Consider the following 17,732-nt stretch of genomic DNA (forward strand, 5'->3'; position numbering starts at 1 on the left):
TGCTCTCTGATTGAGTCTTGGGGCTTGGCATTGCTGCTTTAGTCAAACCTGTTCCATTTGTAACAGTCCCTGCCTGTCACAGGGTTTAATGCAGTTTTGTTAACAATTCATCCTGGCCACTAGGGGGACACATAGGGATATGTCCTGTAGGGGATAAAAAAGGAAATTGAAGAGTAAAAAGGGAGATCATGTTTGAGTTTGAAGCTACCTTATGCTCTGTGGTGATGGTCATCTTAACCATGCTTTGAGAAACTATTGTTTTACTGCTCCAAGAGGGTTATTTTGCTCATCAGCTGGGACTATGTGTGATGGACAGATATGCAGCTTATTGGGCTGAAGAAACTCTCTCTGGGATTTAGTTGGATTCTATGCCACAGGCCTTAACATCCAACGCCTTCTTGTTCATCTACAGATAAGACTGTTTTTCTGTTTACTGGACTGTTTCTGATCTCACCTGTAATAGACTTAATGCCTGTTTGCTATATATTGAAGCCTATGCTCATGGAAGTCTTAAGGAGTTGTATTTATGTATATACAGGGAGTGCAGAATTATTAGGGAAGTTGTATTTTTGAGGATTAATTTTATTATTGAACAACAACCATGTTCTCAATGAACCCAAAAAACCCATTAATAGCAAAGCTGAATATTTTTGGAAGTAGTTTTTAGTTTGTTTGTAGTTTTAGCTATTTTAGGAGGATATCTGTGTGTGCAGGTGACTATTACTGTGCATAATTATTAGGCAACTTAACAAAAAACAAATATATACCCATTTCAATTATTTATTTTCACCAGTGAAACCAATATTACATCTCAACATTCACAAATATACATTTCTGACATTCAAAAACAAAACAAAAACAAATCAGTGACCAATATAGCCACCTTTCTTTGCAAGGACACTCAAAAGCCTGCCATCCATGGATTCTGTCAGTGTTTTGATCTGTTCACCGTCAACATTGCGTGCAGCAGCAACCACAGCCTCCCAGACACTCTTCAGAGAGGTGTACTGTTTTCCCTCCTTGTAAATCTCACATTTGATGATGGACAACAGGTTCTCTATGGGGTTCAGATCAGGTGAACAAGGAGGCCATGTCATTAGTTTTTCTTCTTTTAGACCCTTTCTTGCCAGCCACGCTGTGGAGTACTTGGACGCGTGTGATGGAGCATTGTCCTGCATGAAAATCATGTTTTTCTTGAAGGATGCAGACTTCTTCCTGTACCACTGCTTGAAGAAGGTGTCTTCCAGAAACTGGCAGTAGGACTGGGAGTTGAGCTTGACCCCATCCTCAACCCGAAAAGGCCCCACAAGCTCATCTTTGATGATACCAGCCCAAACCAGTACTCCACCTCCACCTTGCTGGCGTCTCAGTCGGACTGGAGCTCTCTGCCCTTTACCGATCCAGCCACGAGCCCATCCATCTGGCCCATCAAGACTCACTCTCATTTCATCAGTCCATAAAACCTTAGAAAAATCAGTCTTCAGATATTTCTTGGCCCAGTCTTGACGTTTCAGCTTGTGTGTCTTGTTCAGTGGTGGTCGTTTTTCAGCCTTTCTTACCTTGGCCATGTCTCTGAGTATTGCACACCTTGTGCTTTTGGGCACTCCAGTGATGTTGCAGCTCTGAAATATGGCAAAACTGGTGGCAAGTGGCATCTTGGCAGCTGCACGCTTGACTTTTCTCAGTTCATGGGCAGTTATTTTGCGCCTTGGTTTTTCCACACGCTTCTTGCGACCCTGTTGACTATTTTGAATGAAACGCTTGATTGTTCGATGATCACGCTTCAGAAGCTTGGCAATTTTAAGAGTGCTGCATCCCTCTGCAAGATATCTCACTATTTTTGACTTTTCGGAGCCTGTCAAGTCCTTCTTTTGACCCATTTTGCCAAAGGAAAGGAAGTTGCCTAATAATTATGCACACCTGATATAGGGTGTAGATGTCATTAGACCACACCCCTTCTCATTACAGAGATGCACATCACCTAATATGCTTAATTGGTTGTAGGCTTTCGAGCCTATACAGCTTGGAGTAAGACAACATGCATAAAGAGGATGATGTGGTCAAAATACTCATTTGCCTAATAATTCTGCACTCCCTGTATTTGTGTGATTTGACAAGTTCTGGGATGTGGATACGTTAAACATGTAAATATGGTGAATACAAATGATGCAAGCAACAAAAGAAATGATCCCCCCCTTGTAATTTCTTATAGCATGAACAGTGCAAAGTAACTGAGACTGTTATACATTATATTAACTAGGATCAATTTGCTGCTTTTGTCAGATAATTCTTGGCTTTGTTACAGTTGGAACTACAAAGCAACCTGCCCATCGAGGAATCGAAACACTGTCTTCCGCAGGCAAGTTGAGAGCAGTGCTGCCTTTGTACAAGACGTCTTGGCCTTCTTAGAGTTTGAACTGGGCATAAAAGCAGCCTCCCCATCGGGGAATCGAACTCTGGTCCTCTGCGAGGTGGCAAGACATGTATAGTTGGCACAGAGTGCCAGCGGCGTGAATTGTTTAGCTAAAAATCCCTAAACCGTTTCCCATTCATTTTCAATGGTAGTGCTAAACCACTGCAGTTGCAGTATATTTTCGGCTGCTGACCCTTTAGTGGCGCTGGTTCCGCCATCTGCGCATGCACCGTGAGATTACGCGCACTGTTTGACTCCCGTTCGCTTCATTCGACAGTATCGGCTCGTCGATCACAGGTAAGTTACCTTAAAATGACTCCTTTGTGTTTTACAGTTAACGCTAAGCTCCTATTAGCTTCGTGCAAACAGTTTTTTTTCTTGTGATTATTCTTTGAAACATCGTCTGTGGTTTACTCATTATTCATATTAATTCAATATTAATAATTAAGAGTTTTCCAGGTTAATTACATACTAAATGATGAATGAACGTGTCCATTCTTTTTTCTTTTTTTTGTGTGTGTGTCTATCAGTTTACATGGATTAAACTAATTTTAAATGATTTTATTTTTGTCCTGTTGGAGTGTTTGTTTGATGACATCGTGATTTATTAGTTAAATTATTAATGAGCAATGACTTTCTTTGTGATTTTATGCATTTAATGACTTACAGAACAGTTGTTTTAAAAAAGAAAAAAAAAATTCAAGCACATTGAATGCTTTTAGTGTTAGTTACACTCTCTATGATAATGAGTGTTTGAAACTCTTTGTCTATGATGGCTCCTATGGCCCATTGTCTTTTTCCATACATCAAATACCCCTTTTCCATCAAAAATGACCGAGTGCAGATTCAGAGCTAGAACTGGTGCTGGTTCAAAGTTGGTTCCACTGGCGAACCTCCTAAGAACCGGTTTGCCTTTCCACCAGCTAGAGAGCCATCACAGAGCCGAGTATGACATCACTGTATACGTGTCACGTGTCCCAGCAACTTTAGCGCAGCAGCAGCAAACACAAACACATCAACAAAGGCGGCTGCTGCTTTACTGTTAATGCTCATGGCTTTGTGAACCTACATTAACACCCAAACTCGGCGAATCCAACGTGTACGTGCAGCTCCATGTAATTTGTATAAACTGAGGTTGTAATCAAGAATGTACATAATGTTATTTTATTATTAACACAGAAAAAAGTTAGCCTTAGCATGCAGCTACCTACTATCATGTGTGCTGATAATGTATCATATTGCGGTAAAGTAAAAATGTATTAAACATTCGTATACTTAAGATACATTAACAAATGCGCTCACAGTAGCCCTGCCCACAGCCCCTAACACAAGCGGTTCTTAATTGTAGACCAGTAACGTTTTGGTGCTACTTAAGAACCACTTTTCCTGGTTCAGAGCCGGTGTTTTGGCTGTCGAAAAAGAAAGAACTGGTTCTGAATTAGGCTCTGGCTCCGAACCAGCACTCAAACTGCCTCGGTGGAAAAGGGGCAAAAGTGATAAACCACTAGGTGTGAAGGACTTGTCTGGGAACAGCTGTTAAGTGTGTTGCCTGATAACATATGATTGTTAAGTTTGGGCCAGGGTGGGTAGGGATTATAAACAAACAGTGTATAATGTTTTATAGAGATTATTGTAAGGTTTTGTTTTAAACAGACATGCTAACATTTACTACTCTTTCTGTATTACAGGTCACCATGCACAAAAAATCTGTGTTTTTTCCAGGGTGCATTAAGGTCGTGTTCCGTAAGGGAACCCTCGGATATCTCCTTCAGGAGCCAACCGAGGAGGCCAGGGTGATCAAAGATAACCCATCTCTTCAGGACAAGTCAGCACCAAAGAAGGAGGAGCTCGTCAGGCAAAAGACAGGAGGGGATGCCTTTGACAAAACAAAAGTTCTTGGCGAGTACATCCTGCAGTTTGGAAAGTACAAGGGGAAATCTTTCCGGTGGCTTCTTGAAAATGACATGGGTTACACCGTCTACCTGATAAAGAACCTTCAACAGGAAGAGTCCATGTGTGTCTTTACATCAGAAGGACCCAGCAAGAGCAGTCTGTTATCCTTTTCTAATTATGCCTGCAGTTTTAACGAAATTCAGTCTCTGCTCAGTTATGTGTCCAAAAACCCGGGTGCACCAGCAGCCTCATCGGAGGGTGACCAGCTGGTTGGTTTTGGTGCTCATGCGAAGAATTCATGGCAGGAGATTTGGACCAACAGGGCTGATGGTTACTCATCCTTTATATCGGGGGCGACTTGTGTCCCAGGGACACGGATGTACAATGAATAACATCATAGCTTGTTTTACATGCACACTATACTTTAATTAATATAGAGGTATAATTTAAGAAATCCGAGTACACTGAAAAGCCTTGATGCCCGATGACGCCTGAGATAGGCACAGGCTCCCCGTGACCCGAGGTAGTTCGGATAAGCGGTAGAAAATGAGTGAGTGAAAATGTTGTCTTTCACCAACAGAAATGGATGATGACAATGAGTTAGAGAGTGCGATGCTGAACATCTTCCCCTCCAAGATACAGTTGCGGTGTCACTATTTCTTTCTGTACTGACTGCATGTAAATTGATTGTGTATCAAATGGATTTTCATTTTGCCAAAAGTCTTAAAAATAGGCTGTATATGTTAATGCGTTGTGTGCTTATCACTAGCTCCATGACCACTGTCATCAACATCATCATCCTCAGCTGACCTTGGACGGTCTGCAGGATCAGGAAAAAGTTTTTACACATCAGGCTCAGCACTGGAGCACAGTTCTGTTGAATTGTGATATGAAATGCTCTCCAAGTCTGAATAAAAAGCCTTTCTTATTGTGTCAATGTTTTGGCCATGTTCTGGCCTTGTTCCACTAACAAACGTCTGTGCCGTTGGCAATATACTAACTGTTCAATGGGCTACAAATTGATTCCCCGACCACCAAGAACTGATATCAACCACAATCAGGGTAAGTATTCTTTTTTTATTGTTGAGTTTTAAATATTTCTGTCTACACTCTAAAAACTGCTGGGTTAAAAACAACCCAATTTGGGTTATTTTGGCAACCCAGCGCTGCGTCAAAAAGGGACGTACCCAACACTGGGTTATTTTAACCCAACTAGTTGGGTTATCATGTTTAACCCAGCATGCTGGATTGTGATTTCAACCCAATTATTAGTTAAAAATGACTACACTGCTGGGTTGAATTTAACCCAAAATGGGTCAGAAATTTAATTGATTAAAATAATGAATCTACAGCAATACTTACTTCGGTAATCAAACCCCGCCCACGGGAAACACGGAAGTATGTGGAAGCAATTTAGGTGATCTAAATAAAATGTTGTCCTTCATTTTATTAATACACGTTTTCTTATTTTTGTAAAGGATGTCTAGGCTAAAATAGCAAACCTTAAATCTAATATATAATATGTGTAATATACAGAGCTGATTTCATCATAACAGTATGTAAATGTATCAAATATCACAGTAAATGCTTCACTGACTTCAGTCAGAAAATTTTACTTTAAGAATACAAATTTAAAATATGAAAACATTTCATAACATTTACATTAACCTCAATATCTGAAGATATAAGAATCATCAGTAAGAATCAATAAATAGCAATGTAATTGTAGTGTTGTATAAGAAAAATAGAAGAATTTAGAATAATGAACATACATCAAACTGACTGTCAGGAAAATTTACTTCCAATTAAATATGTATGTGAAATATGAAAACATTTCACGTAACAGTGAACAAGAACACAGAATCCAATGAAGCAGTCAGGTCACAGTAGTAATAATAAAAGTTAATTAACTATACACAGTTGAATTAAAAAAAAAAAAAAAAAAAAAAAGTTAGTTTGTCTGCAAAAATGAATGCTCGCAGAATTCTGTATGTGCAGATGACTGAGAAACAGATTCAGATTCCAAGGGACCGTCTGCAAAGTGCAAAACCCGAAAAGCGAATACAAAAAACAGACAATAACTTTTCATATTAAAAAAATCATAAAAATTATACAAAAAGACATTTCCCCCAAATCTGTGTTGTAGTATAACTATCAGGACATCAGTGATGTGTGAGCTGGTGACAGTACAGTGTATTACAGTGAAGTTATTGACTTTTTTAGTTTTCGCTTTTCGGGTTTTTCCCTTTGCAGATGGTCCCTTGGTTTCTCAGTCGTCTGCACATAGAGAAAGCTGATTTTGAGGAAAATTGGGTTGTAGCTGCCTCTCTAAATTACTACTATAGAAAAGAGGTGTTATTTGTGTAATAAGAGCATTTAGCTCAGGAGTTATTGACTCGGGAAACTCCAATCTGTAAATATGCGGCCAACTTTACTTAAGTCTAACAAAATACGTTACCATCAAGTAAACTCCGCCTTATAAAAACCGTATATAACACAAAATCATTTATAATAAAGTAGATTTAACACGTACACAAGTAAAATATAAAAAGCATTTACCCTATTTCCTTCCAAGCTCCGATGAAGATGCCACGCGCGCTCTCCTGTTCACTGTTCTGGGATCTGTCGTGAGTCGGAGCACGGCTGTCACGGCCGCGAGGTAGTCTCAGTTTAACTGAGTGAAAGCCTAAATTGCGCTTATAACATTAGTTTATACAGTAAAGCAGATTTTTTATGGCTATGAACATCGTTAAATACATATTGAATAACACATTTTAGACAGAATTTCACTGCTTTTATCTGAAGACGCAAAGAAGATAGCGGCTTCGTGCACTGGTGTCGTCCGATTTTCACGTTGACGTGCATGCTCTCTTTAACGTCCGTGTTCCCAACCCAGCACTGCTGGGTTATAGCTCGACAATTTTCAACCCAAACTTGGGTTAAAACAGCCCAAAGTCCTACCAAATGGCCTCAACACAGCATTTGGGTTGATAAAACAACCCAGCGTTTTTTAGTGTACTAACTCATGATGATGCATGTGCGTGTAAGTTACCTTTTCACAGTTTGAAATTATTAACATTCCTTTGGTAGGCATAATGTTTACTGTTTATTACTATTATAAAGATAAGCGAGTGTGGGGTATTTTGAACCTTTTATATTATTATACACAAATGACTGACAAGATTTTGCATTTTGCAGTGTCTTCTGCTGCCCTCACCATAACACCTCCTGACACCAGGCAACTGCCACCAGTCAATGGTAAATTGTTAATGTGTAATTACATTATAATTCTGCTTATATATTTGTACTTTTTTCTCATTTACTATGGTACTAATCTTATTTTCTACTTTGATTTTGTATCTTTTTTCCTTCTTTTGGCACCAGCCTTGACAGCTCAGAAAACGCCTGTGGCCCTCCCCAACTACTTTCACCATTACATGTCACACAATTCATAAAGACTAGATACAATGGCATGCAAAGATGACTAATTACATCTTGACTGATTTGTTTTGTTTCTTTGATTGATACAGCAGAATTAATGTTCACAACTACACTTTATGTTGTGTTTTCAGGGATTGCTGTGCAGCATACAGAGTGCCAGACCCTGAAAAATCAGAACACCTGAACTGGGATGCTTGGCAGACAGTGGAAACCGTTATTCTGGAGGCAACATCTGGTGTTCTGAAAAAAAAAAAACCATTTTCTAATTGGCGGTCTTAATACTGCTTCAGCAAGGGTGTTATAAACGGCAAAATATCCCATCCTTCAGGTGTGCACCAAAGACACTGGAGAGAGGTTTGGGCTGGAGTATGTGGAACCTGGATGTCGCCCTGTTGTGCTGGACTGGGAAAAGCACAAGAGCAAGACCACTCAAGCTTTCAGTCCAGCTGATCACGGAGGTCTGCAGACCATCCTGGTGAGCTTGATGTGACTTCAAGTCCTCAGCTAGTGTCAGGTAGATATTTTAAAGATGAATAGACTCAATGAATAAACAAGACATTGTTATTATACATTTATTATTTGTAGAAACATTCTTGATGCAATTTTTTTGTTTTTGTAGAATTTGCTCCCTTGCATTCTTCATTGGATAGTGCCCATTTGGAACTACAGTCAGAACCAGGTAACCTTTTGACAGATGAACAATTTTGTGCACCTACTGCCTTTGTTTTTTCCCTTATCCATAAAACTATGCTTAACTTGTAGAATCCACCAGGATCTTGCTTGTGCCGTCACTGTCCTCATCTCATGGTGCCCATGCAGAACCTGGGTCAAACCCAGGTAAATTACAGATGAACAGATTTTGTTATCAAACACTGTTAAAATTTATTTTGGGGCACAAAGATTTATTCTGTTTGATTTCCTTTATGTAGAAACCACATACACACCACCCCTGCCCATGCTGGCCTCACCTTCTAGTACCTGCACTGTACCGATGAAGACTGGTGGAAGGGTGTTTGTGCTGGACCACAAACTTTGGACAGCTCCAATAAGGAGGCCATTGACAGCTTGTTGAATAAGCATCATGGGAAGAAGGACATGCTAAAGCTTGTGGATCAGGAGTATGCAGCAATGGTCCACAGTTCCTGTACTGACCCCAACAGCATGCTTCATCCAACCACAAGACTGCACATATCACAATATGTCAAGCACTTGGCCAAACTGCTGAATGCCAGTACTTCATTAAACACAAGTCCAGAAAAACTGCAGGAACGACAGCAACTCTGGCACTCGTTGACAGAGAGGAGTGAAACTACCAGTGTGCCAGTGGTAAGTATGCACCCTGCAGTTGTACATCCACCAGCACCTGCTCAAACCAAACCCTTGACTCCTGAGAGCTTGGAGAAAATTGTTGAGGGCATCTTGGAGTGGCAACAACAGCAACAGCAACAGCCAGAGCAGAGAAAGCAGACAAAGACGTGTCTTGCCTGTGGACAGCCAAAGTCTCGCTATGAGAACGATGGCTCCTCTGTCCACTTTTTTTATCAACAAGGCCCTGTCAGATATTTCAGCGCCACTGACAGTTTGTACACCTTGATGTGCTTGATCTGATTGAGCTATGATCGCGGTTCAGGCATATGAGCAGAGTAAGGCATTCATATGTGCTTTGTGTTTTGTTTGCAAATTCGCCAACTTGCTGTGAATCTGTACATCACATTTGAAAGAGAGCACCTTAAGCATAAGTCAATTCTCGTTTAGCTATGATCGCGATTCAGCCGTTCGAGCAGAGTAGACTTTAATCTAGCCATGGGGGTCACAGTCCAGTGACTTCTGTGCCGGTCCCAAGCCCGGATAAATAGAGAGGGTTGCGTCAGGAAGGGCATCCGGCATAAAACATTGCCAAATCTAAACATGCGAATTGTCAGTAAGAATTTCATACCGGATCGGTCGAGGCCCGGGTTAACAACGACCGCCATCGGCGCCGTTGACCTACAGGGCGCCGGTGGAAATTGGGCTACTGTTGGTCGAGGAAATAGAGGAGGGAGGAGAGTGCACAGACAGAGAGAGAAGAGGAAAGGTAAGAGTGTAGGACTGAGAATAGGGACTCTGAATGTTGGTACTATGACAAGGAAAGGTAGAGAGCTGGCTGATATGATGGAGAGAAGGAAGGTGGATATACTGTGTGTACAGGAGACCAAGTGGAAGGGTAGCAAGGCTCGTAGTATAGGAGCAGGATTCAAGCTGTTTTATTATGGTGTGGATAGTAAGAGAAATGGGGTAGGTGTGGTCCTGAAGGAGGAGTTTGTGAGGAATGTTCTGGAGGTGAAGAGAGTGTCAGACAGGGTGATGAGTCTGAAGTTAGAGATTGAAGGGGTGATGTTGAATGTTGTTAGTGGTTATGCCCCGCAGGTAGGGTGTGAGTTAGAGGAGAAAGAGAGATTCTGGTGTGAATTCGATGAGGTGATTGAGAGTATTCTGTTGTGAAAAATCCTTGAACCTTAAGAGAATACATTATACTATTATTATTATTATTATATTATATTATTATTATATTATATATTATTAACCAGAAGTCAGAGGGTGAATAAAAGAGGGACTCTTTATTATAGTAACTCAGCAGACAGGAGAAGAAAGAGTGTAAACAGGGGACTCAGGGCCATAGAATAGAACTGTTCCAGACACATAATGGGCTCATGGGTGATATGAAGTAGCTGGAAGCGGCGATAGCTCTCCATGACATCAGCGGGCACTGGCCTTGGGTAGGGAGAAGGACGAGGATAGTGAGGCGAGGACCTGATGGGGCGACTAGGATGAGCTGACTGACCTGGAGGCGAAGGGTCTGAGGAGAGATAAGGGGAACTTGAGATAAGGGTAAACAATTCCAGCCTGAGCAAGGACAGGCTGAGATCATAACATGAAACATGCGATCAAAACAAAGTTGAAGCTTTTAGCAGTTTAGAGGAGTCATTAAAGAACTCCATTTTTTACTTTTATGTACACAAGTAACATTATAGCAGCAATAGCTTAACAATAATGACAACAGTATAGCAGCAATAGGTTAGCAAGAGTTTTAGCCACAGTGGCAATATAAGATGACAAATAGATAGGAGCTTTCTTTTAACATAATAACTTTTGACATAAAATCAGACTCATAGAGTGACTTATAATTATTAAAAATCATGTATAGAATAGCAAAGGAGAAACTTACCCATTGTAGTTGAATGAAGGATTAATCTTCAGGACGTCTGGCATGGAAAAACTTAGAGGCAAATGTAACTTCGACCAGGGAGTGAGGCTCTTTTTTTAAAGCACACTTTTAATAACAAAATTGTTGTTTAGATATAATTGTTATGTCGGATGAAGAAGACCCAGGGCCATAGGCCTGGGCTTCCGGACCTGGGCCCCGGGGAACTAAGGGGAGGAAAATCCATAAATGGGCATATGGGCAAAAGGTGAAGGAAAAACAAGGGGATTGTGAGGAACAGGACGTTACAAAACATATGAGACATAAGGATAAGGTGATATGAAAATGGGTCTGTAAGGAGGGGAACTGATAAGGAGGCGCGTGGAAGCGTATATATAGAGGAGAATTTTTGGGGCCAAATGTGTATGCGTAAAAAATCCCGTTACTCTGCAGGACCGTCCTGGGGGGTTTTTTTGTTTTTGCATGCCGATGCTCTTCATGAAGATGCTTTTTCTTTTCTTGGGTTTTTTGGGATTTCTTTTGTTACTTTTCAAATTAGCAATTTCTCTTAGAGAATTGTTGGCTGATTGACCACAATAAAGAAGTTTGCTCATTCTCATCCAGGTCTGAGGAGCTTTCCCATTGTTTTAATTCGTATTAATGTTAGTGCTACCAGTAAATTAAGTTTAAGTAACAATTATATAGTATAAAAGTATTATAAAGTATATCAGTATAATTCACCCTGATATGTGCCGACTTGGAGACGGGCTCTAAGTTCCGACATATTTAATGGCGACCACGAAGCGACCTCTGCAGGGACGGTGTGAACTGCCTCCAGAACCGGGACCGCTCTCTCTGACAGGCTACAGAGGCCGGCCATAAATAACAAGGTGAGCAGACGCCTGTTAAACTCAAATGTCTGTGTATAGTGAATCTGTGGCCTGAGCGAGGGGATTGGCCCCGGGAAGGAGAGCGGACAGCCGCCCTCGAGATAAGAACTCCTAAGGGTGAGATAAAGAGCTGGATGAGAAAAAACGAAGGGAAAGCCCCATAACTAGATAAGGTTTTGATGTGTAAGGTTTTGATGTGTGACTGTGTGTGTGTGTGTGTGTGTGGAAAAAATCTCATGAGTGTACTATGTAATAGTTAGGCCTGGAGCGTATCCTCCGGTGTGAGTACTGGACCGGGGCAGGACGGCGCAGACTCACGACCGGGGCAGGACGGCAGGTGGTAAAGCGCATGATAAAATTCCTGGAGCGTATCCTCCGGCGTGAGTGCTATTAAACTCACGACCGGGGCAGGACGGCAGGTGGTAAAGTGCACGATAAAATTCCTGGAGCGTATCCTCCGGTGTGAGTACTGGACCGGGGCAGGACGGCGCGGACTCACGACCGGGGCAGGACGGCAGGTGGTAAAAACGCGTTAGTTCCTAGATACCGCTGTTGGTTGAGACAGGTCTGCTTGGTAGGAACGGTGAAAAAGGGGGGCCCCCGGTATTTGTATATGATAATTTGTATATGATAATTTGTAGATGATAATCTGTGTATAATGATCTGAATATGAGAATAAGTGGATAATATATGTATGTGATAAGTGTATGTACATAGATAAATACACAATATAAATACACAATATAAGTACACGGTGATAAGTGTACGTGTGTACATAGATAAATATATGAACCCACAAGTAGAAAATAAGTACACACGTGATAAGTGTACGTGTGTACATAGATAAATATATGAACCCACAAGTAGAAAATAAGTACACACGTGATAAGTGTACGTAAACACACAAGCACACACGTGATAAGTGCACGGTAATGTGCAAACTGTGTATGGATCAGTCATGGACATTGCTGAACCGAATGATGATTCAGATTGCTGTTTGATGTAGTAAAAGTGTGGTGTGTGGGTAAGTAAAGAACAGAGGTAAGTAAGCATGACACCAGTATTGTATAAAGTAGTAGAAAACAATACTTGAATAAAAGTGCAAGTATCATACTAGAAAAAGATTTTGGTAGAATATTTCACCATATATTATAATATAACACCTTTTATAATGATAATTAAGCAAAACGTCTCAAAGTATCTGATATATACTGTACTTAAAAAGCTGAAGTAGAAATAAGAAGTAAAATTCAGTGATTGTGAATTTGATTGTGATTGAGAGTGATTTTAGGCAAGCTAGGAGCAGGGTTTAGGCCTCAGTGTGAAATTAAAGCAAGAGGTTTATATTATATGACTACATAGTCAGAAAAATTATGGTATTATGTAAAAGGGCAGAATAGACAGATTTGAATAGATCAGTTCATGTATGTGTGCAGTCTCCACAGTGTGTCCAGTATGTAGTCATCAAAAAAATAAATAAATGAATAAATAAATAAAATGAACAAATAATAATATCGACAAGACAAAGACCAGAGTAATGATTATTATGTTTATGAAGTATTGCATGGAGTGTTTGCATTAATGTTTTGTTTGTGCTGTAACTGTAGGAACAAGAATTGTGACATTTCACCGCGGTTGGGTGTTTCTGCGCTCTTTCCAGCTCTGACAGCGCGTGCACGCTGCATGCGCTTGTGCTTTTCCATGGAGCGTGCGGACGTGCGTAATGCAATCCAGTCTAGGAGCAGTGTAATCTCCCTTATGGCATTTGTCTGGTTTTAGTCTGTAGTAACAAGTAACGAAGATGCTTAGTGGAAATATAACGGAATAAAAGTGGAAAGGGTAAGTTCAAAAATTCGGACGTATGTAAAGAAGTTCTTGTACTCTGTTACAGTAGAACATGGCACGATACGCACGATTCAGCACATCCGGCTACACACACAAAGGATTGCATGAAGAGCAGTTAATATCCTAAGTAAAACGAGAAAAGAGAATTATTTTGTTGCATTTTATAGTCAAGAACAGTCATCATCATCCTGCGTTTGAGTTATAATTCCTCTTAGTAACAACGTCACGGACACGCACAGCTTCGCCCAGTATTACGAGCACCGCTAGGGGATGAGGCTGCATTAACTTCATTGTAACTTTTGTGCATTAGATCCTCTAAATACACGGTCATGTTTTATTTATTAAGCCCACACACAAAGCATAATATGATTTATAGTGGTCGTACAAGTGTGATGAAGTTGATCGTTACCTGAACTAGGCGGCGCTAGTTCAGTTGGTTTACTTGCCTTAAGCTCTTCCTTTTTTCCTCACTGGAGTGATTTCTTTCATAACAAATATTATAGATTTTCATATTCTTAGATTCCCAAGAATCCAGGGGAGCTGGAATATCTCCACCGTATTATCCACATCACTTTGCTCGCCTCACAATCATCACGGTTCTGACCGAAAACCGTAAGTAGAAGTTCATCTCTCACTTCTCATTGGAGGATCAGAAAACTACAATTCGGTGTCAGATTTGTAGTCCAGACTCCTAGGAATCAAACAAGGCCCCACATGAGCCAATAGGTGCCCGTAGAGTAGAGATAGACAGCTTAAAGGCCAATGACGGTTCTCCATTGTATTCAGAACACCTTCTGTTTGTTTGGCAGTTGTGTGTGTGTGGCAGTTGAGGTGCGATAAGGGCCATCTGGCAGGGGGGGATGCCAGTGATAACAATTCTTAAGGTGTATTGCGCAATCCTAGAACACACACACACAGAATAGCTTTCCCATGTTTTTCTTGAGCAAATACTACTGCTTAGTGTAAAATATTCATATAAAATCCAATCTTGGGTCTCTATGACTTTAGAAAAAATGTTTTTTGGAAGCTAAGACGTGTGGCTATGATCTTGAGTTCTTCATTAGCTCATGGCTTGTGTTTACTGTAGTGTTTTATTACAGCAAAATTATTTTGGTGGAAAATGAAACCTCCATTCTAGCCTCTGTAACTCTGTGCCAGTAAGGCCTTGAATCGCCCTGATACGTGTAACCAAGACAAGAGATTGTTTTCTTTCCAATCTGGGGCATTTTCTAACCGACTAGAGGACATACACTCTAAAAGATGATGTGTTGGATTTACTTAAAATATGTATGCATCATTTTTGCATCACACTTTTTAAGTAAACCCAACTTGGGAAAAAATTACTGAAAATTAACAAGAAAACTGTTGTTATATGTACTTGAATTTTTGGGTACACTCAACATTGTTTACTTAAAAATATAAGTAACATGGTAGAATCTGCTAAGTAACTGCAAGTTAAGTTAACTTAAAATTTAAGCTCATTTATGTTAAAAAAAAAAGATAATTAATTGAGTTGAACCAATGTAAAATTTTAAGTTATTTTAGATCATCAGCTATTGGTCTGCATACTGCACTGCTGCTTGAATGGGTTAAACGCGGAGCACAAATTCCTAGTATGGGTTACCATGTCACTTCACTAAAATAAATTACACATGCAAATCACACAAAATAAAGCATTTCACTTTATTTTTTGAAACAGGCTGCAATACAATGGTGAAGCCTAAAACCACACATCATGAATGTACAACAAATGTGTCAAATTAACAAATTTTGAACAAAAAAAACAAACAGGACACTTCCTTGATGCTGCCCCCTTTGCAACACTTTCTTGCTCTGAGGTAGAAAGAGAAAAAAGTTTTTTATTTAGTATGAATAGGCAAGACATTGCAGAGTCTTACTAGCATAGACCTTTTCAGTAAAAGATTGTATATACTAATGACGCATCACCTTTTTTGGCAAAATACTCATATACTGGTAATTTATCAATACTGTTATTTAAAGATATTAATAGATCACGTTTTTGCATAATGTGCTATGCTGAGACCGGCGGATGTCGGAAGCGTGTCACGCCCTTCTGCTCCGCATTGACGCATGCGTAGAAGTTTCTCATTATTATAAGAAAAGTTAAGTTTCAAGCCAAGGTGGTAATTGAACAAAGAACTGCAAAGCGTTACACGGAGCAGGGCGGGAACAGATTCGTCAGAATTCGCCCTTATCTTAATGCAAACATGCCAACGCGATGCATGGTCATATACCTCTGAAATAAACAAATTAACCACTAGAACATTCATTCGATGGAGGCACACTGTTTTTAGGCGGACAATCGCGTGCACACTCGTTCCTCCTTTCATACAATAACTTACTTGTACAAACTGGACTTTCATAAGTATTCAAGTAACACGTTTATAATTGTTGAAGCTAAATTCGTAGCAATACAGAAATTCAATTTAAAAAAGTTTCTTTCTTGACCACAAACGCAAACACAAACACAAATAAACGAATGTACGTTAAAACGACAAATCTTACCTCTTTTCAGCGTCTTCGTCTCTTTGCGTTTCAGAAAATATCTTCATCTAACACTACAAACAAGTGTTTATTAATTTCAAAACCTCAAAATCGAATATTTTGCTTAGTTTATTGAAAGTTAAGCTTACCTCTTTCCACCGTCTTCACATGTGCGTCACAAAATGGCTCCAGTTTTTTCCAGATTTGCATATCACGTGGCTCACAGTCAAACTTAAAATAATATGTTATAATTACTTAGTTTTGATGCAATTTTAATACTAGTTGACGTGACTTATGTTTTTTCATTATATTTATGCATACATTTAGGTTCACCTTGTAACTTATATATTTATGTTACAGACACTATATATGCTAAGTAGAGGTTGAAAAGTTAAAATTACTTTGTTATTTGTGTTTAGTTTATTTATTTTTAAAAGTAATGGTTGTTCAGCCAACGAATCGTTTTTTAGAGTGCACTATTACAGGATGTTATAAATGAGACGTTAGATGAGGAATAATAAACCTGTTGGGAAAAATTACAGAGTGACTGAAACAATTTAATTTTAATCTGGATTGGATTAATTAATTAATTGAATAACTGGTATTTATCTGATTGATTAGTGAATTAAATTATGGGATGGGTCAATACTTGGTTGATTATGTAGTTGATTGATTTTAATCCATTTTTAAGTATAACTATTTAATTAAAAGTTGTATTTTTTTGTACTTATACTTTGAGATCCTAATATCTGCCTTGTTTCTCTTGAGAGCCATACTAGGACTCCTGCACAACCACGTTTACCAGAAAAAGAGTAAACGTTCAGCTGAAGTAGTCCAGTACACAGAAGTCCAGTACCACGTGACAGTGCCACAAGGGCGAGATAGGGGTGCATGATGGAGAAGGGAAAAAGTCTGATTACTCCAGCTGCAATTATAATAATGAGGCACAAGGATGCTGAAAAAGAAATTAGAAAATACATGAAAAAGTGGCAAGACCGGACAAGGGGAGAGTTGCAGTGGCCTGAAAGTGGGACATTTGATGAAGGGAAACGTAAAAAGATGAAGGAAAGAATAGAATGCTGGGGGGAAGCGAAAAAAGAGAGTATAGATAAAATTAGGAAGAAATGGGAGATAGTGGAGTGGTTTGAACAGGAAGGGAAGAGAAGAAGGGAAGAGAAGCTAAAAAAACCACAGAGTAAAGAACAGGAGAAAGAGAAGGCTACAGCCCCACCATCAGGTGAATGGGTGGAGCAGCTCATACCCCCGCCGTACAACGAACAAAAGAAGACGGATTATCACGGAATATACCCCGTAATAAATACGGGAGAGAAAGGTGAAGCACAAGAAATAGATCTGGAAATCACGGGCGGACAAGTCAAAGGACTAATCCGACAAATGTCAGCAGAAAAAGGAGATGCTATGAACAAGTATGAAGAGAACTATCATCCTTCCTCGGAAGAAGGTAGCCAGAGGGAGGAGAATGAGATTCTAAGACATAAAGATGAGAAAAAAGGGAGCTCAGAACATCCAAGAGAGACTACAAAAGAAGAAGGAAAAGAAAATC

The sequence above is a fragment of the Tachysurus vachellii genome, chromosome 7 (genome assembly GCF_030014155.1).
Source record: "Tachysurus vachellii isolate PV-2020 chromosome 7, HZAU_Pvac_v1, whole genome shotgun sequence".
NCBI classification, from domain to species: domain Eukaryota; kingdom Metazoa; phylum Chordata; class Actinopteri; order Siluriformes; family Bagridae; genus Tachysurus; species Tachysurus vachellii.